The sequence below is a fragment of the Planococcus citri genome, chromosome 1, assembly GCF_950023065.1.
Source record: "Planococcus citri chromosome 1, ihPlaCitr1.1, whole genome shotgun sequence".
Taxonomy (NCBI): Eukaryota; Metazoa; Arthropoda; class Insecta; order Hemiptera; family Pseudococcidae; genus Planococcus; species Planococcus citri.
The window spans coordinates 72145192-72172384 of record NC_088677.1 but is presented as its reverse complement, the minus strand read 5'-3'; the positions used below and the strand labels follow the sequence as shown (position 1 = coordinate 72172384).

Below are 27193 nucleotides of genomic sequence, written 5' to 3'. Positions count from 1 at the left end.
ATTGGAAAAATGCAATGGTTCTGTTCTACGAGTAATTCATGTAATTTGCCATAAAATGAACCTTCCTTCATATTTCACACCTTTGAAAGGGGGGGTGAACCTAAATCATTGATTACCTATTACCTACCTACCTTCTCGTTCTCACAATGAAATTTTCAATTCAATCGTAATAGGCAGCGCAAAACTGTGAAATTAGGTAATTATAAATTGAATCAGTGAGAACAGAAAGGGACCAAGTCACATTTTTGGAAATTTTTTTTTCAGGGATATAGGTGTTTCAAAGTACGGCGGATCGACTGGTGATGTCAGATTTCCGCAAAACTGCCGGGAAAGTGGTATTTGGGCGCAGAAAAAGGGCGGATCTGCATTTATGACTTTTTTGTAAAAATTTTTAAATTCCATGAAAAATAACTAACATTTTTGAGAAGACTATTTTTTGAAATGTAAGTTAATCTCTGAACTGAAAAATGATGAAAAAATTAACAACTTCGGCAAAAAGTCTTATACCTCAATGGGTTTTTGGTCAATTTAAACGAGATAGCAGTCTAAATGATGTACTTAGATGTAGAATCAAGCCCTATTCGTGCCCGAGCAATTTCAAAAGAAATTTTGTCAATTGGGTGCAGAAATGGTCTAAGTCCCATTTGTTTAGGCAGCAACAGCGCCGGCGCACGTGAATATTTTTTTTTTCTAAACAATTCTAAAAATTGTGTCTTGGGGTCCTCTTTCAATGACCTTAAGCATGTTTATCAAAAATTTTTCAAATAAATCAGTTTTTTGTTATTCCTGAAAAGTGCGAAAATGGACTTAGCCCCATAATGTTCCCACCGATTCAATTATAAACACACAAAATCTAAAAAAAAGTATTCGCAATATTTTTTTTTCAGTTTCAGATTTCAACTTCAATATGTTTGCCTGAAAGTCCAATTTCAAGTTGAAGTTTTCAAATTTTATCACTGATTTGGAATCCCTTATGTAATTCTTCTAAAATTCCACAATCAGATTTGCTTCAAGTTCACAAGTCTTCAGAAATGAAAGTCTCCAAAGTTTGTTTGTTTCACATAAAACCAAAAGTATGAAGTGTGCAGATTAGGATTACAGTGATTTCCTATACCACTCCTCTCCTCCAAACTTTTAGAAGATTGTGAAGAAAATGATTTTTTTAGCAAAACTGCCATGGGAACACCTTTAAAAAAATGTACCTGAAGGGAATTTTCAGTTCAATGTTACAGAATCGGGACTTTTATAAAAATTTGAGGAAGTGTGAGGGGAGGAGATGAGTCTTCAGCGAAGACACAAAATCACATTTTGCGAAAAAGTGTGTGAAAATCCGCTTGGGGAGGGATTGAAAAGTCATTGAAACACTTAAAAAATACATCTCGTAACAGGAGTCAAATAATTCGCCTGGTAAAACAACAATATAATCGGTTCAATGATGATTAACTATCAACGTTATGAAGCTATCCCAAACCCCCTTATGTTCGAAACGCTGTAGGTCCACCCCCCCTTGGGACTGGAAAACTGATCAATGGCTCATCTGATGAGAAATTTGACGTACAAGTAGAAGAACATTTTGTAAAACCATTTTTGCGCTAGAGTCAATATGTACTATTCGAGATTTTGGCCAAACCCCCGATGGGGGGGGGGGGGTGGGAGCTCACTCGGTACAGTGGGGGACTCCTCGGATTCGTTTTCAGGACATCAAAATGGACCAATATACTGAAAATCAGCTTGCCACTTTGATTTTCCCTATTCGATGCTCATTTTACTGGGCCATAGGGTGTGAAATTATTCATTTAATTAATATTGAGGGAGGGGGAGGGGGAATAATTGTATAAGTGTGTGCACTAACCGGCACTAACGAAACTGAATCGAACTATGTGGGTTTTAACCCTTTCAACAACGTTCTTCCCCTTTTTTTGTAAATTCTCCGTACCCCCCCACAAATTTTGTAAAAAATTGGGTTGAAGGGGGCGTGCACTAACGTCGGGAATGCGTGCACTATCCAGCACTAACCTAGCACTATCCTTCTAGGTGGTTTTTAACCACCTTCCGCGAATGGGGGGGTACCACGTTTCTCTGTACCCCCCCCCACATATTTTTTAAAAAATGGGGGTGAAGGGGGCGTGCACTAACGTCGGCGATACGTGCACTAACCAGCACTAACCTAGCACTATCCTTCTAGGTGCTTTTTACCGCCCCTCCCAAAATGGGGGGTAGGGGGAAATGTACCCAAAAAAAAACATGAATGTGTGTGTATTTAATTTTTTTTTTATTTTAATGCTTGGATTTGATCCATCTTCATCAGAAAAGCACTACGTATTTAATGTTTTCGATTTCCCCCCCCCCCCCCACTTTCACAATGAAAAAGTGGAACTCTGTCCCTTCCTTAGTTTTTAAAAGTATAATTTGATTTATTGAAAGATTAATTTCATTCAAGTTTTATTCTAACTGGTTCAGGTTGAACTAGCCAAGATTATAGCTTGGGGAAGACTGAGGTATGGATTTCAGTACCTGTAATTGATCACTGACATCCAACAAGTAAGGAGGGTTTTTTCCAAAGAGAAGTCATTTAAAAGAACCCTGAAAGGAGATTGATTTTTTTTTTGTTTATTTTTTCAACCTTGGAGGTCTTTATGTAGGTTAGCAATATGATTGGAGGGGACTGAAGAAACATTTTTCTTGAAAAACGAATTATCTGGAAGTATTCTGCTCAGAGATGAGAAATTTTCAAATAATTTGTACCTTCAGACATTAATTTTCATATTTTTTGATTATTTTCAACTTTGGAAGCTTCATATGCATGTGGACCAACATCTTTTGGAGGACCATGAGAGGATTTTTCTTGAAAATGTGGTTACCTATTTAAAATTGTTTTCATCTTTTTTCATTTCCCCCAAATTTGGGAGGGGGGAGGCGGCTCCATACAAGAGAGCTAACATCACAGGGGGGCAACGAAGGCTTTTTTCTCAAAAAAAGGAGATTATGTAGAAGAATTCTGATGTAGAAATGAGACATTTGCAAAAAAAATGTCTCTGATTTTGATTTAGGTACTTATCCTTAATCAAATTAAGAAGAAGTCTCTTTTTCTTAACCGACCTATATTTATTTACCTGCTTTTTAATGCAACTAACGTACGAAAAATTCGTGCCCAGCCTGATTTAGCTCTCCGGCCTAAAAGTAATTCTCTCGCAGGTTGCCTATCTGTACTTTGTACTTATCCTTATTTTTTCTGGTTTTTAATTTTTTTCATTTCTTTTAATTTTTCCTAAATTGGGGGGGGGGGCTCCATATAAGAAAGCCAACATCGTTAGGGGGCCCAACAAAGGTTTATTCTCGAAAAGGGGATTATGTAGAACAATTCTGATGTAGAAATGAGACGTTTCCAAAAAAATTCTCTGATTTTGATTTAGGTATCCTCATTTTTTCTGATTTTTAATTTTTTTCATCTCTTTTCATTATTCCTAAATTGGGGGGGGGGGGCTCCATACAAGATAGCCAGTATCATTAGAGGGTCTAACGAAGATTATTTCTCAGAAAAGAGAGATTATGTAGAACAATTCTGATGTAGAAATGAGACATTTCCAAAAAAAAATGTCTCGACTGCTTTTGATTTAGGTATTCTCATTTTTTTCAACTTTGTACATATAGGGAGGGTTTTTTCTAAGGAGCCTGTATGGTTTGAAGGGTCGGGAAAGTTTTTACTTGACTGACGCAAAAAAAAAACAATTTTGAATTTGAAAAAAATTTCAACGAAGGAGAAGGGGTGATGGCCTCACTTTTTTCGCAGATAGGGGTAAAAATGAAAAATGAGGAATTATTTCCTCATTCTAGGGTAAGAACTTTGGAAGAGGGGGGTGGGAGGTGTAAACTTCCAACTTTGCAAAATGATGTACACCTTAGAGTGTATTCTGAAATTTTGAATGAAACATTATTTCAAAAAATTTGTATAGATAATATCAATTTTTTTTCAACTTTGAGGGGCTTTATAAAGGAACCAAACTTCATGTGGGGGGAAGGTTTTTATTGAAACTGTGCGTATTTAGAAAGATTCTGTTCATAAATAAAAAATTTTCAAGAAACTTCCATAGACATCAATTCTTTATCTTTTTCCCCACTTGGGGGGGGGAGGGGGCTCCATACAAGAGAGCTAATATCATTTGGAGGTCTAGAGAAGATTTTTTTCTTGAAAAGGGGATTATGTAGAATAAATTCTAATGTGGAAATGAGATTGATAATTCCAGAAATATCTCTCTGATTTTGATTTATTCTAATTTTTTCTGATTTTTTTTCAACGTTGGAGGGATGTTTTATACGGGTACAGTTTTTTCTTGAAACGAGGATCGTCCAGAAAAATTCTGATGCAAAGAAGAAGAATTAATTTTTTTCAGTTTTTTTTCAAAGGAGGGGAGGGGTTTACTGGCATTGCTTTTTCTGCAGTTTGGGGTAAAAATGAAAAATAGGGAATTATTTTCTTACTCTAGGTTAACAACTTGAGGGGTTGGTAGGTGGAAAATTCCAACTTTGCAAAATAAGGTACACCCTAGTGTATTCTGAGATTTTGTTTCTGTTCATTTTTTTCGCGAGGCTCGTTATTTTCCACAAAAAATTTACTTTTAACGACGAGTAAATCCGCGGGAATTTCAAATTTTCCATCGCGCAAAAAATAGATACATTTCTTCTTTTCAATTCACTTCGGAAGTTTTTCACCGAACCTACGAATATTTCGCAGCATCCATTAAACTATTAGTTCGGCTATTTACCTGCACATATGTATACAACAAAACAGAAAACAACTTCGATCAGAGCGTTCATTATGTTAAAAGTTGGCCAATTTATGTACATTTGGCGCATTACATTCGAACCTTTTCGCTTTTCGCAACACCACTTTAAAACTTATTTTTTGTAAGCGCGCGCGTGTATCAAGTGGAGCATTAAATCACACCGCCGCCACATACTATAATCCTCGAATACGCACACAAACACATCCATCGGCTGGAAAAAAAATTACCGAATCGAAATATTATAGCGTTTTCGCACACGGCGCGGTGTAGCGTGTTAAAAGATGAGAAACGCGAGAAAATATTTCGATAAATAGGTTGCTGCTTGGTTTAGCTCTCGCTCCCTTTCTCTCTCTCTCTCTTTACCTACCTTGACGTAAACGTGTAAAAGCAATCGCACCAATTTGACCAAAATGGCAGAATTTCCAAAATTCTTTGACTCGAACAGCACATGTGAGAGCTATGAAAAGATGCACACGAGCGAAACATAATTTACACAGCCCCTTTTTTCCTGCACATATACGAAACGTTCATTCGGCGAACGTAAAGATGGCATAGAGGGTAGAGAGGGTGTATTTGTAGCTTACTCCAATGAATGGTGTAGTGAAAAAAAGAAACAACCAGGGCTTTGCCGAAGCCTTTAAAATAGTAGTACGAACAAATATTTGCATAAAATTACTAAAAACACTGGTATCACTTTTTTTCCTTCCTCGACCGGGTTTTCTTTTTCCAAGCTCGAGAATTAGATTCACTTATAGTCCAAGACCCCGCGACCCTGACTCATTCACTCGAATCGAAAGTAACAAGCTTTTCTGCAAAATAGAAGGTATTACAGAAATTAACTTCGAACATGCTACACACCTCCCTCGAATACGAAGTATAATCCTCTCGAATTAGTGTCATTTCGCGTATACTCGCCAATTATTTTATTAAATATTACCAAGATGGCGGTACCTTGGCCTTTTTTGCTCGCTGGATTTCGCTTCATCGTGTATAATACTTCACATTTATGTATGTACACAAATATAAATCGTACGAGGCTTTTATACTCGTACAATATGTATTATTACACGTTGAATATGGTTGTATTTCCTGTATCTTTTTTGCCTTCTTCTAATACATTTACGTATGCACATTTCACACACAAACACCAGCGTGTCTCGTCGCCGGCGAAATCTCGAATTAGGTCGTAGCAGTCGCCATCGCCATCGCCGAAACATTGAGAAAAAAAAATAATCGTAATATTTTGAGTAATATTTGCGCCGTGCTGAGCCTGCTGCAGCCTTTCGGAATGGCGAACAATATCGCGTCGTCGTCGAGTCTAATTTCGCGTGCTGCTGCGAAATTAGTTCGCAGGTAATTAAAAAACGTATTTCAGATTTAATCGTTCAACATTCGTAAACACACCAGTGCTGCCCGCTCGTGCTGCTCTTTTTCAAACCGAGAGCCCGAAAAATTCCATTCCAACTTCGTAACAAAGCTAATTTAGAAATATGCTCGACTCTCTGCTCCCAATCTACCCATCCTGTTGGTTCTCGTATTTCAGAATATTTTCCCTCGTATTTTCATCCTATGTTCTGCCTCCTGCCTCTCGTCGTCCTTCAGTTACGATATACTTTTCCTCGAGATAGTTACTACCACCTTAAATTATATTTCGACGAAAAATTTCATCCCTTTGGAAATCTCCTATCATTTCGTTGCCTCATGGTTTGTTTTGCTGGTTTTGGTGCGTTTTCTCTTGACGTTGTGTGGATGAGTGTTTTACTACGAAATGTTGCTGAAGTAACTATTCGTTTTTTTTTTTCGTGATTTTCAAATTGGAAATGCTTATCTATTAAGGTGTGTGTTGTGTGGTTCTGAGATAGTGGGTCTTATATCATGGGAACTTTAATTATTGGTAGGTAAGGTATTAGTTACATGGAAAGATTTTGATCAGAAATTGAAAATTTTCACAACTTTTTTAGCCTACTGACTTCGATTTTTTGCCATTTTTTTATTTTTCATTCATTTATTCAAATTCTAGAGGGTTTTGTACAAAGGGATCAACATTCTTTGAGGGACAGAGAAGTTCCTTTTTTTTTTTTTTTTGAGAAGAGCATTATTCTGATACAAAAATAGATTTTTGGATAAACTTGAATTTTCTCATTTTTCTGATTTTTTTGTACTTGAGAGGGAAGGAAGGATAGAGGGGGGGGGTGCAAAGGGGCTATGGGAATAATTTTTTCAACTCATCAAAACATGAAAATTTTTTAGGAGTTTGGCAAAAACGAAACTTCTAAATGAAATCCACTTCAGAGTAGGTTCATACAGGGTGTCCAAATATTGAATAATCTGACTGAAAATATGAATACAACTGAATATTATGCAAAAAAAAAAAAAAAAGAAGATGGACGTGTTTCATCATTTTAAAATTTAGGAGGCAATCGAAATTAAAAAACAAAAAAATTATTAGGTATGTGGTCATTTGGACAACTGGCTATGGAATTTTGTAGATAGCGTATTGATGAGTGAGCAAATTTCTTTCAAATAATTTTTTGCTTGACTTGAAAATTGAAGATTTGCGAAATCCGAAAGTACAGAGTGGTCAGTGGTCAGTTCAAAAAATCACTAATGAAAATCGTTCAATGTAGTTGAGTTTTCTACTCGTAATTTTTGCTTAAATATCTCAAAAACAACGTCAATAATCAGAGAAAGATTAACTGCCAATCCCAGGCTAGGGAGGAAATTTTATGTTGCATAATTTTTTCTTGAATTGTTTTCTTGTGATGAGAAAATAAAGAAAAATTTTTAATTTCCTGATTTTTGCTGGAAACTGGAAGTCAAACAAAGGCATCTGTTTGTAGAAGAAAAAAATCAATTGCTTTATCATCATGTTTTTTGTAGAACGCTGAATTTTTCATAAAAATTAATTTTTTGGTTATGAGAAATTTGAAGTTCTACGAAAAAAAAGTAGGTAGCTGAACTTGATTCAGTAAACAGTTTTGATTTTCAATTTTTTGTGATTTCTGAAAATTTACAAAAAAAGATCACAGTCTGAGAAATCACAAAACGAAATAGATTACCTATTAATCAAAATTTGAACAGATTTCACCTAAATTTAATTAAAAATTATATTTTTGTTTCGATTTAATGAATGAATACGTAGGTAAGTAGGTAATAATAATAAGAAAAAAGAAAAAAGAAACACGAATTCAAGTTTAGATTTCAAAAATTCCTTGAATTTTAGTCTCAGGCAAAAGTTGTTGAATTTTCAACGAAGTTGCTTATATTTTGGACACCCTGTGTATAAGTTAGGTATAGTAAAATTTTTCGTTTTATGGAAAAATATTTCTCGTTTTCGTTACTTTCCTCCGAAATCACAAAGAAAGCTTCATTGGCTTGAAGAGTCAACAACAATTCATAAATTGACACAAATTGAAATCTTTAGATGCATAAATGTAATTTTTGCAACGGTAAATTGACCCTGAAAATATTTCAGATCCTCATATGAAAAATAGAAAAGGCATCGCGACTGCGAATTTTTTGGGATTCTTCATTTTTCATTTCATTTTGAAAGCATGAGAATTGATTCATCATATTCTATTCCTTTTTCAGTTTTTTTAGGGTGGTAGGGCGGAATGGAGATGAATAAGTGTGAAGGGTTTTACCAAAGATGAAAAAAAAATTCTAAAAAATGCCTTCAAAAATCGTACGTTTTAGTTTTTAAATTTAAAGTAGATTTTTATGAGGGAGGGGGTGGGAGAGGTTGGGGAGAGAGGTTGAAAAATTCAGACTTTTAACTCTACTGTGACCTTTACTTATTCATTTAATTTTTTTTACATTTTTTTCTGAGTTACTTCTGGTGTGCTTTTACATGACTATTGGTGAAAAAATAATGTCCCTCTTTGGTAGAAAATCTTGCGAAAAATGCACAAAAGTCCGTAGTTTATTTTTTAAAAATGTGTTAAAATCAAAAAAGGTAAAACAAAGGACGGATTTTAGATCACCCTTTTGATGCAACCTGCCAAATTTCTCCTTCGTCGATGAATTTGAAGAAAATGCAGAGGAGGGAAGGGTAATTGACTCAAAAGCTTTTCAAAGAAATTAAAAAAAAAAAAAACTTGATTTATTTCCTCCGAATTACTCCGATACGTTCATTTTTGGATATTTTATACCTATTTACAAGTTTCAACTTCTCCTAGATTTGTTCCTTTTAAAACTTTTCTTGTCATTTTCAACCCCCTCTCCCCCATTTATCCTTGATAATGTATGAATTTGTTGAATTTTGGGTCGAAATCATCTATCCTTTTTGAGCCTTGAAATCGAATCATTAATCAGATCTAAATTATTCTTGAGAAAATTCAACTCTGATAGAGATGTACCTACTTATACTCGAAGTTCAGTTTAAAAAAATTGAGGAAAAAATATTCAAAAAATCACCAGGCATGATTAAAATTGGACATTCTGGTAATTGAAAAGGATCTCATGAAGATTTTTCAAAAATGAGCTTCGTATAGCCCACTCTTTAAATTTGAAGCAGTCAAATTTCACTGCTTAGCAGTCACGACATTTTGCTTTTTTAATAGCAGTAGTTTTTGACTGCAAAACAGTAGAACATCTACTGAGTTGGACAGTCAAAATGATTTTTTACTGGCCAATTCAGTAGATTTTTCACTGTTTTGCAGTAAAAAAACTACTGCTTTTAAAAAGGCAAAATGTCGTGACTGCTAAGCAGTGAAGTTTGACTGTTTCAAATTTAGAGAGCAGTATACTTTTTAAGTTTTAAATTTACCCATAGTTGGACTAAGTACATATATCTGCTTATTGATTAAAATCAACTAATCCATGATTGTTTTTTTCCTTTGTTTCAGGTGAGTGCTGATTTTTTCCCTGACAGTAATAGCATTCGTGTCGATGTAAGGTACATAGACTCGTAGATATGGAAATGAGCACGGTAAGTAGGTAAGTCGTCGATCAATTTATGGAAAGATATCACTTCAATGGATGAAATGAAGCAGGTTGCTATTTATGATACATCGATCGTCTCTTGAGCTGAATTTGGTTTAATTGAATTTGAGGTTTTGCAATTTTTGTTTCCCTGAAGAAATCGATCACTTTGGGGCGATCTAAGCATTATGAAAGAAATCGAATCATGGTAGTCGAGCTTTTATCTCGGCTTGATCGTTTTAAATACTACGTTTCAAACGAGAACATCTCCAAAATAACTCCAGCCCCATTCTAACCCACCCTGAACTTCATCTGAACGTGACAGCAATCAACTCGACCCAAGGCAAAGGGCGACTCGACCCAAAAGTCACGTATCACGCTAGTACTAGTGCATTCGTCTGCATAAGATATTGACAGACAGGCGCAATTAACGTATCGAGGGAGCTTCATCGTCGTTTCGCATTTTGGCAGAATTGGTGTATCCTCTCCTATTCTATCCTACGCTATCGTAAATTAAAAGCACGCGTAGGCACGCGATTTATCACGCAGCAAAACTATACAATATGCAGATATATTCGTATATGTGCAGAGTGAACGTATAGGTATGTACGTAGTTGCATTTGCATTGCATTTCGACGTGAGAAATGACAAACGGCCGTCTTAAATTATTGATGGAGTGCATATTAATCGAGTCACATAGCTGGCATAATTCGTTATCTGTGTGCAATAGTCTGCTCCGCTCCTGGTTAATGTATTTGTACGGATATATAGTTCCATAGTTCTCTGTTAGGTTAGGTATTGCATATTCAACGATGATGATGGCAGAATTTGTAATTGGAATGAAGCGAGTGCAAGATGAGAAGACAAAAGGTACGATGTGGAGGAGAAAGAGGTTGGGTAATTCACTCTCTCATTACTATACATGTGGAGTTCGTGAGATGATGACGATGGCGCTAGCGCTGGCGGGTGCCTGAGAACTTTGACATGATGGGATTTACTGTACGTACTCGTAAATCCAAATAGTGGATGGAGTGAGGTCGATGCAGGTGGGGTATCGCATCATATCTAGTTGACGTTATCGTCGTCGTCGTCTGATTTGCATATAAGTTTGGACTGTATGTACTTGAAGTGAAGGGAATGGATTGATTGAAAGCCTCGTTCTAGGTGTATTATTAATTAAATATACGATTTGGCATTTGGAATAGGAAAATCTCCGAATGTTGGTAAAAGAAAAGAGTATACGTGCCTTTCTCTCATGGAGGAATAGAAAAACGTAAATTGGGATACGATGAAAAGATACGGGAGAAGTGTGAGCCTCGTACTCGTATGTAGGACACAGGAACCTAATTTGGCCAAGTCTTGGAAAATTTCTCGTTAACGTCAGCAAAATACATACGACTACACAGAGAGAGAGAGAACTTTTGGCCATGCCAAGCTACGATATCCAAACAAAGGCTATAAAGCGTTGGCGTTAATTGTTAATAAATCCGCGCCTTATAACGAGATAACCGCAACTATTCCAACATGTCCACTCGAACTCGAGTATTTGGCTGCGTGCACCCTGCCCCTGCCTTGTCCACACCTAGAGGACGGAAGCTCTCTCTCTTCTATGCACATACACACACGCTAATCGAAAGGGTAGCTATCAATTTGTTACGGTTTAGCGCAATAAAACACACCGCTCGTTCCTCTATACGAGTAAGTATGAGTGTTCTCTGCAAACCACGCAATTCGTTAGCAAAGGTTGACGGCGGTCGGTGGTGTTTGGTGTTTTTGGACGTAGAGTTGGGTACCTGGCGGTGGATTTTTTTCTTATGTGGTTCACTCGGTTGGTTCAAAGTCGACGTGTATAGCTGATATCGATTCATAGGCCTCGATTGATTTTCAGGGCTGTAGGTTTCCGAAATGGTGAAAATGGTAGACCTATTTCAGACGAATGTGCTGTCACAATCAGTCGTAAATGTAAAGTAAATTATACGGTTGAGGTGTTCGATGTCCTTGATACTGGGTTAGCGAGGTGATATCTTGGAAAATGTAGGAAAGAATGGTTATTTTCGTGAAAATTGCTTAATCGTGGTAGATTTCATCATATGATTTGAAAGAATATTGGAATATTTTTACTGCTATCAGAACTTTGTATTGGATATTTAGAAGGAAATTGTAGCAATATTGAAGCTGGAATGATGATTCTATTTTAAAACAGCTGTAAAATATTATGATGAGAATTAAGAGTTCCTTTCAAAATTGCATGAAATTTCCTACCCTTTTCGACACCTCCTCTTCAAAATGAGGTAACGTTTTTGGTGATATTTAACACATCTATTTTCTACCAAAGTGAAGCCGTATTTTGATGAGGTGTGTTGAAAAATGTCTCCGTCGTTTTGTATTTTGAAGCCATTTTCTGTCATTTTGAACCATTTCAACGCTATTTTCACAACTTTCACAAAGTCTATGTCACTTTCGAGCAAAATTTACAAGCATTTGAAAAGTACAACTTTGCCATAATGAAAACTTGTAATAATTTTCAAAATTAAGTATTCTTGAGTAAGAGAATTTGAAATTTTGTAAAAACGTTTCTATCTCCAAGTAATTTATTCGTTCTCAAAGCATTTTTAGTCTCCGAGCAAATCGTTCGCGAACGAATTGAGTCCAGTTTTTGATGATACATAGAATTAAATTGCCGGAATTCGTCGTTTTATACCGATTCAAGTGATTTATTCAGTGATTCATTCGTTCGCGAACGATTTTTATTATTTTGAGCGAATCGTTCGCGAACGAATCATTTACAATTTCCATTTGATGATAGAATTAAAACTGCCAAGTTTCGTTATTCCATGCCTAATTTTGATTTTTTTTTAGTGATTCATTCCTTCGCGAATCATTCAACTCCTATGAGCAAATCGTTCGCGAACGAATTTATTCCAGTTTTTGATAATGCTTTGGATTAAATTGCCAGAATTCGTCATCTCATTTTGTACCTAATTGATTGATTATTCAGTGATTCATTCGTTCATGAATGATTTGTTTTCCTCCGAGCAAATCGTTCGCGAAAGAATCATTTACAATTTTTGTTGATACCGGTTTTTTATGATGTAAATTAAAAGTGCCAGGTTTCGTCATTCTATACTTAATTTAGATTTTTCGACGGTTTATTCGTTCGCGAACGATTTTTCTCGTGTGAGACAATTGTTCACGAATGAATCGATCAATCACAGTTTCAATTGAGAAATTGAAATTGAGAAATGTCTATTATGTTTTATTTTATCATAGTGATTCAGTCGTTTTCGAACGATTTGTCTAGTCTAAACGAATCGTTCGCGAACGAATCGAGTGCAGTTTTTGAGATAATGGAATTGAAAATGCCAGGTTTCTTTCGTTATTCTATGCCTAATTTTGATTCTTCAATGATTTATTCGTTCGCGATCGCGAACGAATTTTTCTTTTCTGAGAAAATCGTTCGCGAACGAATGATTCACTTCACAGTTTTTATTGAGAAATTGAAAAATGTCTAGTTTTGTCTTATCGTGTTTCATCGGATTTGGTTTACCAGTGATTCAGTCGTTCTAGAATTAATTGTTGTGTCCAAACGAATCGTTCGCGAACGAATCAACTCCAGATTTTGATGATTGATGGGATTTAGGAACTTGAAAAATCAAGTTTCACTACTACTCGAGTCTCGAGTTGACTTTTCAGTGATTCAGTAGTTCGCGAACGATTTTTCTTCTTTGAGCAAATCATTTGCGAACGAATCGTTCAGAATTTTTATTGATGAAGTATTGTGGAATGTTTTGTTTTTTCTGCGGTGTAGTGTATTGTCATATTTAGTTCTTAAGTGATCCAGTCGTTCTCGATCAATTCATTGATTCTGGGCAAATCGTTCGCGAACGAATTGAGCCCAAATTTTGTTGATGGAACTAAAAGTGTCAATTTTTGTCATTCTATAGCTGATTTGATTTTTCAGTGATTCATTCGTTCGCGAACGATTTCTTCTCTTAGAGCAAATCGTTCGCGAACGAATGATTTAATCTGTATATTATTGGTAGATTGAAGAAAGTTTCGTTTTGTGTTATCGTGTACGTGTACCTATTATTTTATTTGTTTTTTCTATAATTATTGAGTCGTTCTCGAATGATTTTTCGTTTCTGAGCAAATCGTTCGCGAACGAATCATTCGCCAGAGTTATCAACGAATTGATGAATGTTTTGTTTCGTCTTGTCTTGTCTTGTCATGAATGCTATCAAATTTGGTTTCCACTTTCCAACTCCAAGTGATTCAGTTGCTCTCAAATGATTTTTCGTTCTTGAGCAAATCGTTCGCGAACGAATCATTCGCCAGTTTTAATCAACAGATTGAAGAATGTTTCGGTTTGTATTGCCTTATCACAAATGCTTTCTGATTTGATGTTCAAGTGATTCACTCGTTCTCGAATGATTTTTCGTCTCTAAGGAAATCGTTCGCGAACGAATCGATTTCGATTTTTGGTGATAAATTTCTAATGTCAAGTTTTATGCTAGGTATAATAATTTACTTGATTTGATTTAATATAGACGACTCGTTTATTCGCGATCGATTTTTCATCTCTGAACCAATCGTTCGCGAACGAATCATATTCAATTGTCGAAAATAAATGTTAAAACGTCGCGATTTTGTCATTCAAATGAAAAAAAGGTTCACGAAAATCTCATATCGACTACATTTTTAGAAATTGGTCAGTAAATTGATAAAAATTGAACATTGGAAAAAATTGATTTCGAATTTTCGTTCGCGACCTGAGAAAATATATGTACTCGACGTAGATAATTTATTTTTCAAGAACCCCGCGAATTTCGATTCCATCACACGTCAAATAAGCAACCACCTGTATTTGTTAATTTCTTTTCTGTCATAAATTATGCTACAATACTCTCTAGAGAATAAAATTCGGCTAAAAACGTCACCATCTCTTATGAAAAAAATTAACCCGTACTCGTCGCTAATCGAAAATAACGCCGTAATTAAATTCCGAAGAAGAATTCCATCGCTGGGTATTCGCTGGGCTGGAAAGAATTTCATTAAAAAGGCACACGGCACAGAACACAGATAAAGAGAGAGAGCGCGCCCGCCGAAGACAGAGAAAAGACGACGAAGGCGACGCGAAAGTCAATCAAGTACTCGTTGCGATTTCCATAATCGAGTACCCATCTCTGCTAGCCTCATAGCCCAAAGCCCGGGGGCAATAAAGGTTAATTTTTATCGCGTCGCTGAATCGATTTTCTCTTCCAAAAGAAAAGGTGTCGTGTCGTAGAGGATATCCCATCATTGTGGCACCACAAAGGAATCAGCCAGGCAGGCCGCAGGATACACGTGTAATTTTTTCGTCAGTTTCGCTGTTTTCTTGAAAGTAGTGTACGGTACCATCTCTTCGGCCGAATAAATATCACCGTAGATGCTCGTGTTGTACAATATCTACTCGCAGCGAGATAATAAACACGAGCACTTTTCTTTTTTGTCTGCCGTGGTCGCTCGCGAAAGATACAACAATTAATATCCTACGCACTTGCCTCGCGTACACCACCGAGCTGGGGAAAAAAATTCCCGAATCGAGTTCGTTGCTCGTATATATAGAGGTTTTTTCCACCTCTCCACATGCCCCTCATTTCATTCCATTCTATTCGAATTCGCACACGAAACTCGTAGAAAGGATTCGGTGGCAAAGCACCACGCCGGTGAGAGGTTAGTGCAGGAGGAGGCGCGGCGAGCGGGCGAAATTAATACTCGTTTATACGCACGAGGTACGATACAATGTCCCAGCGGAGACTGCGAATATAAATAACCGGTAGCGTTTGTTATAAATTAACTGAAACCAGGTAAGAAAATTAATTTACACCCTTTTCGTTTGCGGCCGGCGGTGCGGTAAAAAAGACCCAGTCGAACGGGGGGGGCACAGACCAACGGGAGGGGGGAGGCTATATGAAAGACGCCCACTGTGCGAAGGACGCAAATACGCAGGGGGCTTTTGATAAATCACGGCGAGTTGAACAGTGAATTTAGGCGACGCGTTCTTAAGCGCCAGCATTAAATCCGAAATGTACCTCTACACCCGCCCCCCAACCCCCAACACCTCACAGTTGCTTTCTCTGGGGCGCGATTTTGTCGCTCGACAATTAATTCGCCAGCTCGGGCTCTTCTCACCTCTCTCTCTTCTCTACTTTTCTCGCCAGTGCTACCGGCATGTTCTCTTGTTAACAACAACAACAACGGATACTGTACGTGTCGCGAGAGCACGTAAAAGCTGTGCCCTTTATCTGTATAAATCCAGACGAGAGCTACTTAAAAAAAATGCCTGGTGAAAAAAAGTCGTGTCAGCTTGGCTGGCGAATTTCACCGTTTACCATTTCTTTCGAAATATGTATATGTACTCGAGTATGGCAGTTTTAATTCAGACGAGTAGGCTTATCGATACAATATGTCAGAAATAAGCATTATTTTACCCCTGTAGTAACTGAAGAATTGGAAAAATTTTGAGAGTAAATTGGGCTCATCAACTTAAAGTTGATTGAATCTCAATCAAACCAATTCCAAACGAAGAAAATTAACCCCCCAAAAAATTGTAGTAGAATCTCATCATTTTTCTGCCTCCAAGATTTCTAATCCACAGATTTCGTGGTGAAGGTACGTAACTCGAAAACGTATCAAGCAGTCCGGTCGGACTGCCCCGCCAAGATAGAAAAAAAAAACGCACACAAAAAAAAACAACAACAACAATAATAATACAAACGTGATGACAGTCCGGCCACTTACTGCTTAATTCTCTGAACAACTAAGCGTATTTTCGATGTTCAATTTCTCGCGAATAAAAAAACGTACGATTCTGATTTTTTGATATGTTGTTGGCATCAACGAGAGCTTTAATTTGGTATACTTACAAACTTTCTACGGTAAAAAATGATGTAGATTGAAGTACCCAAAGTTAGCATTTTGGGGTAATTTTTGAAATCACAAATTTTCGTGTCAACAAAAAACTACTGAACCAATTCAAGTCAAATTTCGTACACTGGTGTAAATTAACGAGTTATTTTTAAATACAACGTCAGTTTTGAAAAAAAAATATTTTTGACCCCCTTTTTTTCAATTTGAAAATTTCTCTCCCCCCAAAAACACCTCCAAAATGAAAATTTTTCGTAGTACCGTAGAAAAGGGTCATCTACATCATATTCACTATCAATGTGCAAAATTTCAAGCAAATCGGTTCATTAGGAGAAGCTGTAGCCTTGTCAACGGAAATTACCTTCATGATTTTTCAGTGACAGAAATGAGAAAGTAGTGGAAAAGAAAAAATAAAATGAAAATTTTCAATTGAAGTGTGAAAAAGGGTCATCTACATGACTTACACTACCACTATACAAAATTTCAAGTAAATCAGTTCATTTGAAGAGGCTGTAGCCTTGTCAACGGAAAGTTCCGGTGGTATATTTCTATCAAGCATACTGATTTACGGCGGCATCGGTAAAGAAAGGAGGAGAAGCGGTTTGGGCGAAGCCCAAGGGGGGGTGTGGGGGGGACGAAGTCCCCCCCAACGAACAGAAAGTACTAGTAGTGATAAGAATATTCCTTCATGAATCGTGATATCACCGGCGACATCGAGTTGATCAAGAATCAAGATCAAGAAAATGTCCATTCCATGTTTTCTCCGAACTTCCGAAACTGTGATTTGATTGCTGGTTTGCTGCCCTGAATCAAGTGAGTGATGAATGAACATTTTTGAGTCTGAAAAAGTGAAATTAATCATCTGTTGATTTTCAGGCGAAATTCTACGAAATTCAAGGATTCAATCAGGGAACAATTTTGGTGCTCGAAGAAAGTGATCTATCGAAGAAAGTGAGGATGACAAAGATTACGAATGAAGATTCTTTTCAATCAATTAAAAAGTAATCATCGTGAAAATATTGCCAAGAAATATACCTTATTATGTTGACCTCGCGGATGTATTCTGTGTAATTCTATCGTATCACATTGTAAATCGCTACGTTTCAGATTGAGATTTTGTGTTTATCTAGTGTGTGTGTGGATTTGTCGGTACCGTTAATTTTGGCTGAAATATGTATCGTATAATTCATTCTGTTTGAAATACCTAATATAATACATTTAATAATCGTAGGTACTTGAAAGTATAAATATCAATTATATGGAGAATAACAACAGTAGTATGACACCAAGTAGAAGCAAACATAAGGTACGCATCCTAGTTATTCTGTATGATGGTAAGAGATACTTGAATATAAAAACGACTGTTTTGTTTACAGATGAGTAGTATAGTTGGAATGGGTGAACCTAGCGGTGGTATTAAATTAATAATTTCGCCACAATACGAACCACCTCAATTGTAACCAAGCAAGAAAAGGAGCGCATGCAAGAAGAAATGTACCAGCAAATGTCCAGATATAAACGTATGCGAAGGGAAGATCAAGCTGCTTTAGAGATGAGATGGAAACGTGAATTATCATTATTAGATGAATCGACACCAAAGAGACAAACAATCGACCCAAGATATCTGCATAGTTATCGTTGGCAATAAAACTTATCTCGAAAAAGATAGAATTTAGAGTTAGTTGACCAGTATTAAGTAAACTTCAGACCTCAGGTTCATGTTTAGCTGCATTTTTACTTGACTAATGTGTTCAATTCTAAGTATTTGTTCTAGATACGCTAAACAAGTTGGAGCAAAAGTATAGCAAAACAGTATCTTGTGTCAGCAAAACTAAACCGTGATATAGAAAAATTATTCTTAGAATTTACTCGGTTCATGGTACAAAAAGCCGAAGAGCAAATAAGTAAACTGAAAGAAAAGCCTAGAAAATGCTGCGATGGTCCATCACATTGATATCATCGTTCTAAAAATTAATCAGTATTTTGCAAGTTTCATTATCAATATCAATGTAATTTATATCCAACTGCGTATTATTACGTAGGATCGAATTTGCGTCCTGTTAGAATAGCTAGATTTGTGATGTATTGATTTGTCTTAAGAATAAGACTGGTTTATACTGAACTTAATGTACGTTAACATAAAGTTGCCTTTGTTTAACTTCTAGGTTCAAGTTTAAGGTTACCATTAAATTCAGTATAGCCGCACCTTCATCGTTGATCGAGTCATAATAGGTACACGTACCTAATTGCTGAGTGTTGCACGCGCATTGTTTCAATTTTAATACACATTTTTTTTCAATTTCCTATTTTTATGTTGTGGTTTTACGCAATTTTATTTTAATTTTTCGTCTACTTTTTTTAAAATTAGGTATAAGGTGAGTTCATTTTCAGACTCATTCTATTCTATTATTTACCGAATGAGTTTTCAATACCTATAGGTAACTCGTAAGAGATAGTCACTCCTACGTAGTATGTAGACTATTAAAATACGGAATTGATGACGAAAACTTACAGTTACTGTCGAATATATTAGGTTTCATTTGCAGTTTTGAAATTTATTTTTTCTTTTAAATCGAATTTCTGGTCGAACGAAGCATCCTAGGAAAAAAATGAATAGAACCGAAATTGTAGAGAATTAAATGTACTTTCCCTGTAAAGCGATCAGATTTTTTCTACGAAGCTTAGTTTTCTTGATATTCGATACTAAAGTTCAAAATTCACTCCACACAAATGAGACAAATAAATGCCAATATTATAAAAACTAAGCTTCCTAGAGAAAATTCAACCGCGATGTTACCGAACGGAAATCAAATTCTCTACACTTTTGGTTCTATTCATTTTCGTCGTAGGACGCTCGGTTCGCAGTTCTCCCAGAAATTCGAATTGAAGAACTTCTTGTGAAAGCAAATTTTTCGACTATAACTTCAATGACGAATAATATGGAAACTATAAAGCTTCTAAAAACTACGCAGAACCGAAGTTGTAGAGAATTGAATTTCCTTTCGGAAACATTACAGTCAACATTTTTTCTAGGAAGCTTAATTTTCATAATATTCGTCATTGAAGTTATAGTCGTAAAATTTGCTTTCACAAAAAGTTCTTCAATTCAAATTTCTGGGCGAACGGAGCGTCCTGCGACGAAAATGAATAGAACCAAAAGTGTAGAGAATTTAATTTCCTTTCGGTAACATTACGGTCGAATTTTCTCTAGGAAGCTTAGTTTTTATAATATTGGCATTCATTTGTCTCATTTGTGAAGAAGGAATTTTGATGAACTTTGGTATCGAATACAGAATACTTATCAAGAAAACTAAGCTTCCTAGAAAAAATCTGATCGTCTTATCTTACAGAGAAAGGAAATTTAATTCTCTACTCATTTGGTTCTCTTCATTTTTTTCCTATAATGCTTCGTTCGACCTGAAATTTGATTAAAAAGAAAAAGAAATTTCAAAACTGCAAATGAAACCGAATAGGTAGGTATATTCGGCAGTAACTTGTATGTAAGTATTCAGCGAACGTACAATTTCTTTCATTTACAGGCTAAACTGAAACCAAATTGTCTTCATACCTATAACATTTAAATGTTTCGTACATACTACGTACAAGTTGAAAGTAAGTACTTACTATACTGCTTTGAAGAGACTATAATAATACAATACTCGTAGGTAAATACTACGTACGAGTTGAAAGTAAGTACTTACTAAACTGCTTTGAAGAGACTATTATTTATCGAACGAGTTTTCAATATTTGTACATAAGAGATGGTCTTTGAACGGAGTGTGAAATGTTATAGGTATGAGGACAATTCGATTTCAGTTTAGCCTGGTACAATAGATTGCGTATTTCGCAAGACATTATATTTATACACAAATTAATGACTCTTCTGTGGCATTCAGTTTACCTATATCAAGATTGGTTCGCAAATAATCATATGTACCTACTTCATTTCATTTATGCTTCCTTTTAAGGATGCCCCAATGCATTTCTCAATTTTGAAGCGTTAGAAGCAAAAATCCTATCAAGCCAAAAAAAATTTACGTATCTTTGAATAACAAATTAATAAGAAAATAACAATTTTTGAAAAAAACGACTGATATCCCACGAAAAAATACTTTTAAAAAGCAAAAAACCCGCCAAGCTAGAAAAAAAAACTGTAAAAGTTGGTCTTTGAAAAAAAAATGACAGAAAGACATACTTTAACAAAAACAAAAAAAAGACTGATATCCCCTGAAAAAATACTTTTAAAAAGCAAAAAACCCGCCAAGATAGAAAAAAAAACTGATAGGTAAAATGTACCTCAACAAAAAAAAAAAAAAAAAAAAAAAAAACAGGAACTTTCTGCTGAAAAAATAATGTGATATCACACTACCGCCAAGCAATCATTGTTTAAAAATCAATTTTTTCTGTCTGTGCTTTGAAAAGTTTTAGGCGTATCAGTTTCAAAGATGTACTTAAAAAATCATATCAAAGTAAAAAGTGCTTGAAAATCATTGTAGGATAGAAACACTCAAATCCATCAGGTATTGAAAATGAATTTGAAAACCGGGCCAAGCTTGGCGGGAACTTTTCGGCCCGGTTTTCAAATTCATTTTCAATACCTGATGGATTTGAGTGTTTCTATCCTACAATGATTTTCAAGCACTTTTTACTTTGATATGATTTTTTAAGTACATCTTTGAAACTGATACGCCTAAAACTTTTCAAAGCACAGACAGAAAAAATTGATTTTTAAACAATGATTGCTTGGCGGTAGTGTGATATCACATTATTTTTTCAGCAGAAAGTTCCTGTTTTTTTTTTTTTTTTTTTTTTTTTGTTGAGGTACATTTTACCTATCAGTTTTTTTTTCTATCTTGGCGGGTTTTTTGCTTTTTAAAAGTATAGTTTATTTCAGCAGATTTTTCGTTACTGCGACGAAGACCTGGAGAGGAAGGGGTATGGGGCAAAGGCACATTAAAAAGGAAATTCGTATAGATAGTATCATCGATTTTTTCACTGCTTCTTTTTTTTTTTTTTTTTGCTTTCCGGCTGCGCCTTGGTAGATCGCCAATTTAATATCTGTCGCCGTGTATGTGAAATAATGAGAAAAAGCGAAACGACCAGGCAGAGGGGGGCGAAGAGGTGGAAAAAACGCATCACCGAAGGGATTTTCCGCATTTTTACACACAGGATTGAAATTGACTACGTCTCTTTACCTCCCCCACGATGCCTAAAACCTAAAATGCTGCAGTCGAGAAGGAAAAAAAAATACATTATGACGTCACTATTGGATTTGAGCCAGTATATCAAGTCTTGCTATGCTGTACCTATAGGTAGAGGTACGATGGAAGTGTTGGAGAGATGACTCGAGTAGGTGGTGGAAATGCTTACTACATATTTCGTTATTGTTTGTTGGTTTCGACTGATTAAAATCGAGAAAATGTGGAAACGAATGGAGAAAGACGATTGGATTAACTAAATAGGTACTTGTACGAAATATTTTGGGATTTTGTTTGTTTTTGCAAAAATATTTTTCACATGCTTCTAACAAATCTCAAAAAAAAAAAAAAAAATTGAATGCGAAAAATGCTTCCCTTGAATGAAATAATGAATTAATGATCTAAAATATGATGTGATCTTGAATTATTTTCAGCAGAGGAACTCACTGATAGTAGATCCAAGAGGATTAAAACAAAAAATCAAAATTCAGCGAAATTTTTCACCATAAAAAAAGAATTATTCATAAAAAGAGTAGGCTGATTGTGAGATTCTTTTATCGGTCGAAAAAAACTTTATCAAAAATGATGGGAAAAAATCAGGCCTGAATAATTCGTTCGCAAACGATCTGGGCATGTTATTCATTTTGAGCTGTCAAATCATTTTGTGAACGAAATGTTTGTGATTCAGAATGAACGAATCATACGTAGTCAGTAGAGTTAAAAATCTCTTGTACGACCGGTTAAATATCAAGTAAACCACAGACATGAAAAATAGTGAAGAAATTGGATCAAATTCCATCGTTCGCGAACGAATTGAAATTGTGATTCAAGAATGATTAAATCGGTTGAAAACAAGCTGCTGCACTACTAGTTCATTTTCTAATTTAATCACCTGGAAAAATGGTTGAATCGTTCGCAAACGATTCTTTTATGAAGAAAACAAACGAATCGTTCGCGAACGAAACAGTGATGATGTTTCGGTGTGAGAATAATCAGAAAAATTTTCAGACAGATCACTTCTGTAGAATAATATAGTGTTAATTCAGGCAGAAAAGAATCGAATTTGGAGAGTCGTTCGCGAACGAATTGCTCGTATGGTTCATTTTTGTGATGAAAAAATGAAGATATCAGTTACAAACAAACCACTTACTTACAAGTTGAACTTCCAATTTTGTATGACGACTGAATCGTTCGTGAACGATTCTTTCATTACAACGAACGAATGAATCGTTTGCGAACGAATTAGCGAGCTTTTAATTTTGCCAAGTCAGAAAAATTACTCATGTAAAATGAGTATTTAAATTTATCTTTAAAAAAAAAAATCGATTCTTTTTGAATCGTTCGCGAACGAATTAGATGTGAGCTAGGTTTCCATGTTCGAAAATCGATATACCGTTCAGTAATGTTGAATTCGTTGTCAAAGAGTTTTCTGTGGAGGGGGGGGGGGTTCATACTCGTCTATTGTTTCTATGTGATATTTTTTTCGCAATTTTTGTTTGCTTCCATTTTCTGAAGCTGTTGGTTTTTATAAAAAAGATTAATATGCCCAGAAAATTTATTTCAGTCTTCAACTGAAAATTCTGCTTTTTTCTCTTCTCTCAATTTTTTCACTTCCTATATGACTTTTTTAAATTTTTTGTCGCAGTTGTTTTTTTTTTCAAGTCCTATTTCTTTTTTCTCATGTTTTAGGGTTTTTGTTTTTGTTTTTCGAAAATTTCGACGTTCAAATAAAGTGATAGAGCTGAAGATTATTCGTTTTGTATATTCCAAACTATTATTTTTTCTAATTATTTTAATGTTCTCATTTTAGACTGTTGTTCGTTTTTTTTGTTATTTCAAATGCTTTTACTTATTTTAAAAAATCGTTGAAATTTCATTCATAATTTTTCATATTCAATTTTTTTCTTTGTTCTGTGCATTTTTGATACAGTTTCTTTTCACTTAAAAATGTTCATTTTTTTAAAAGCTACCTTCGATGCCTTGCTTACTTTTCCTCTTAACCTCAAAAATGTTAAAAAATTTCAATTTTCTCAAAATCTACTGATAATGTCATGATGGCGTGACTTCGAAATTTAATTTAGAGTAAGTAGGTAGGTATAGGTAATGTAAAGTTGTTATTGTAGTGAAATTACTTTGAGATCTTCAATTTGATAGTTTCAAATTACTTCAAAAAAGTCGAATTGTCAGATTTAGGTTTATTTTTGCTTCCATAATTTTTTGTGAAGTTACATAAAAAACGTACTTTTACGTGTTTTTTTTTTAACTCAAAAAAAATTGCTGAAGGAATTTTTTTAGTCTTGCGATTTTACATTATTTTTTTGGGATTCCCTGTTTTCAAAATTTTGTGTGATTTTATATTTTTTTTCTCATTTTTTGATTTGTTTTGTTCCGCGTGTTTCTTTTCATTTTTTTTTTCATGTTTAAGTAGATATAAGTACATTTTTTCTAGAATCCATTCAGCTGATATAATTTCAAAAAAGGTTTTCAGCGATTATTTTTCGGGGGGAGGGAGGGAGGAGGACGGAAAAACCGTCGTTACTAACTGTTGAAATCCTCTCCCCCCCTCCCCCACCAATAAATAATCATTCCCCTTACCAAATATTGTTTTCAATGTGTGGCTCATTTGAAGAATTGCCATTTTAATTTGATGAGATCATCGAAAACAATTTTTTACTTTTTCTTTTCTTTTTTTTTTTTTTTTTTGAGTTTCCAATAGATCTGAATAAATATTGAAAATTTCGAAAAAAGAAAAATTAATATTTTTTGATAATTTTCTCAAGGTTTCTCTGTGCAGAAAAATTGCCACGTGTCATATCACTTTGAAATATCTTATTCCCAAGCTGTCAATTTTTATTTTTCTCGAATTATGAAAATAAAACTGGTGATCTAAATGTTGAATTTCATTTAAAATTTTAATATTTTTACGTCAATTTCAACATTTTTCAAACAATTACTTCGTCCGTCGCTACAGGACGTACATTCATACATACGAGTAAGTACGAAACGAATTATTTACCTTTACAGCTCTGCCCCCCCCCAATCCTCTGACTCATGATTTCTCATTCATGCGAGATGCTGTCTCACCAGCTTTATTCTTATTCGTACTTTTTCTTCAAGTGCAATTTTTCGCACTAGGTATACCCCATTCCTGAGGGACATGTTGTTATCACTGTCTCGAGACCGTCGTTGAAATTCATTTTTCTCGCTCGTGTTTTATCGTTTATTGACACGTTGCACTGGTTGTTGTTTCGCACATCGCAGCAGCATAATAATTCATATTTTCGCGCATATTTCTTTTCGTTTTCATTATTGGCAGTTCATCGACGAAATACACGTCGAATTGTTTTTCATTCGAATACCGAAGGCGAAGGCGAAGGCGAACTCGAATTGTTTATTCGTACTTTGCACTTTTCTCCGGGTATTTTCTTCAATCACAATCGAGTTACTATCAATTGGTAAACTAGGTAAGTAAATAAACGTATCTCACCTTGTTTTCTCTCATCTTGTACACAGTTATCTGCTCGTTTGAATTGTCTGCGACGACGAGAGATGAAAACTGAAAAGAAAATAATTTCATCTCGGTGAAAAACCACATCGTTTGCAAATCTCGATTCTGAACGTTGTCGTAGTCTAGTTTGTGAAGAAAACATATTCGCGATTCCAATAAAGTTGAACGTTTCACTTCGTAGGTGTGCAAGAGTTCGGGATGCTGATGCATCGTACCAGCTTTAGAGATATAGGTACCTACCTTTCAATTTCAAGTTTAGGGAGATATTACTCGTATATTCTCGGGCGCTAGTTTATTACAATAAAATTAGACATAGCGGAGCATTTCACGCGAAACGATGCGAGCTCTCTATAGACATCGGAATACTTACGACGACGACGACGAACGACGGAAATATCAACACGTAAATATATTACGAATTTAGTGCCGAGAGAAGATTTCGCCTTCGTCGTTTGCTACGTGTATTTTGTCCCGGTTGGTATTTGGAACGTCATTAAATAATCTTCCATAAAATGGATTCGCCTTTTATATATATAACCATCGTTGCTTCGTCTTCGTCGGCTCAATCCCCATCCTCCCCCCCCCCGCACTCTTGGATGAAAAAATCAAATACGCCATTCATTTTTCAAATTTCTCCCTCGAACATCATTAAATAACATGTTGCGCCTTTTTCCTCTTTCTTCGTCGGTCTGATTCACTCTCTGTCTCTCTCTCTCGTTCGCGTATTCTTATACTTTTTTCCTGTTACTTTGTCATTCTGCTAAACTTATATTTATTTTGCAATGTGAAATATGAGACGATGAAAATTTGATTTTTTTCCACACGAATCTACAGCCTCGTCGTCGTTGTCGTCTATACGTACGTTGATTTCTTTTCTTTTCTCTCACACGTCGTCGGGTAATAGTCGTTTTAGAGGAAATACGTTATATTAAATTGATATTTCGAGTTTTATCGGTCTTGTGTAAGTTGATTTCTGTCTCGGAGTTGGAATTGTGAGGAGTTATTTTGACAAAATTTGTTCAAGTCTGCTTCATAGATTTGGTTTGGTGTTGGATATGGTGAATTTTATTCTCAGAAAATTCGATCATTTGGTTTTATACGAGAATTAAAGGCTAGAATCGTTCGCCATAATTTAAATTTCGGTCTCTGTGGCTCCACGATACATACGAAAATTAAACTTTTACAACAAAATGGGAACCACCTGCAGTCTCCAGCAGCGATCTAGTCTCCATTGGGTCATAAAATATACCATATTTCGATCATTCAACGTATCTACGTATCTCATGTCGTCGTTGTGTCATTTCTTGTACATATCGTGAGCTTGTACTGGTATATGAAGCAACGAATACGTCTCATTGAACGCAAAAAAATGACCATTTTTCGTGCTAGGGTGATGGGTGAGGAAAGGGTGAGAAGGGTGTAAAATTTTCTCATCAATTACACACGCGACGACGATGCTCACCTTTACGCTGGGTTTTGCTAAACGAGATTTTTCATTCTATGATATTCGTATGTGAAATATTCATGTACACTTGTTTTACGTATATTATCACTCCGCAGACGACGTGGACAAATCTGTCTGCCTTTAAGCTTTTAAACTTTGCATTCGACATTTCCAGCAAAAGTATATGAGTACGATATGAGTGAGACAAATGAATGTCTATGTACAAGTAAACTAAAACAGAAGTGTGTATGCAGAGAGAAAGAATAGAGGAGGCGATACGCGGCGAAATTTTACAAGGTTATTATAATGAATAGTACAACGTCGTCGATGCTAATAAGATGAACAACGACGCTAATCTTATACACGAAACAAGAAACTTTTCAAGATTTAGACACGTAACACGATGAAATTTTAATTAAATTTAAACTCT

At 35.5% G+C, this 27193-nt stretch overlaps 1 protein-coding gene and 2 long non-coding RNA genes across 9 annotated transcripts in view; 2 read left to right on the top strand and 1 right to left on the bottom strand.

Annotated features, from left to right (window-relative positions):
- Positions 1-27193, top strand: part of nrm (neuromusculin) — a 593812-nt gene that overhangs the window by 351655 nt on the left and 214964 nt on the right. The window lies entirely within an intron of this gene.
- The window catches only part of LOC135831120 (uncharacterized), a 375747-nt gene that overhangs the window by 217464 nt on the left and 131090 nt on the right, over positions 1-27193 (bottom strand). The window lies entirely within an intron of this gene.
- Positions 16096-18911, top strand: LOC135850078 (uncharacterized). 2 transcript variants are annotated; one of them, XR_010559648.1, is made up of 4 exons: positions 16098-17426; positions 17490-17614; positions 17845-17919; positions 17990-18911. It is a non-coding gene; the product is annotated as an uncharacterized LOC135850078 (long non-coding RNA). The 2 variants fall into 2 exon arrangements; XR_010559646.1 differs by having other exon boundaries at positions 16096-17426; positions 17490-17919.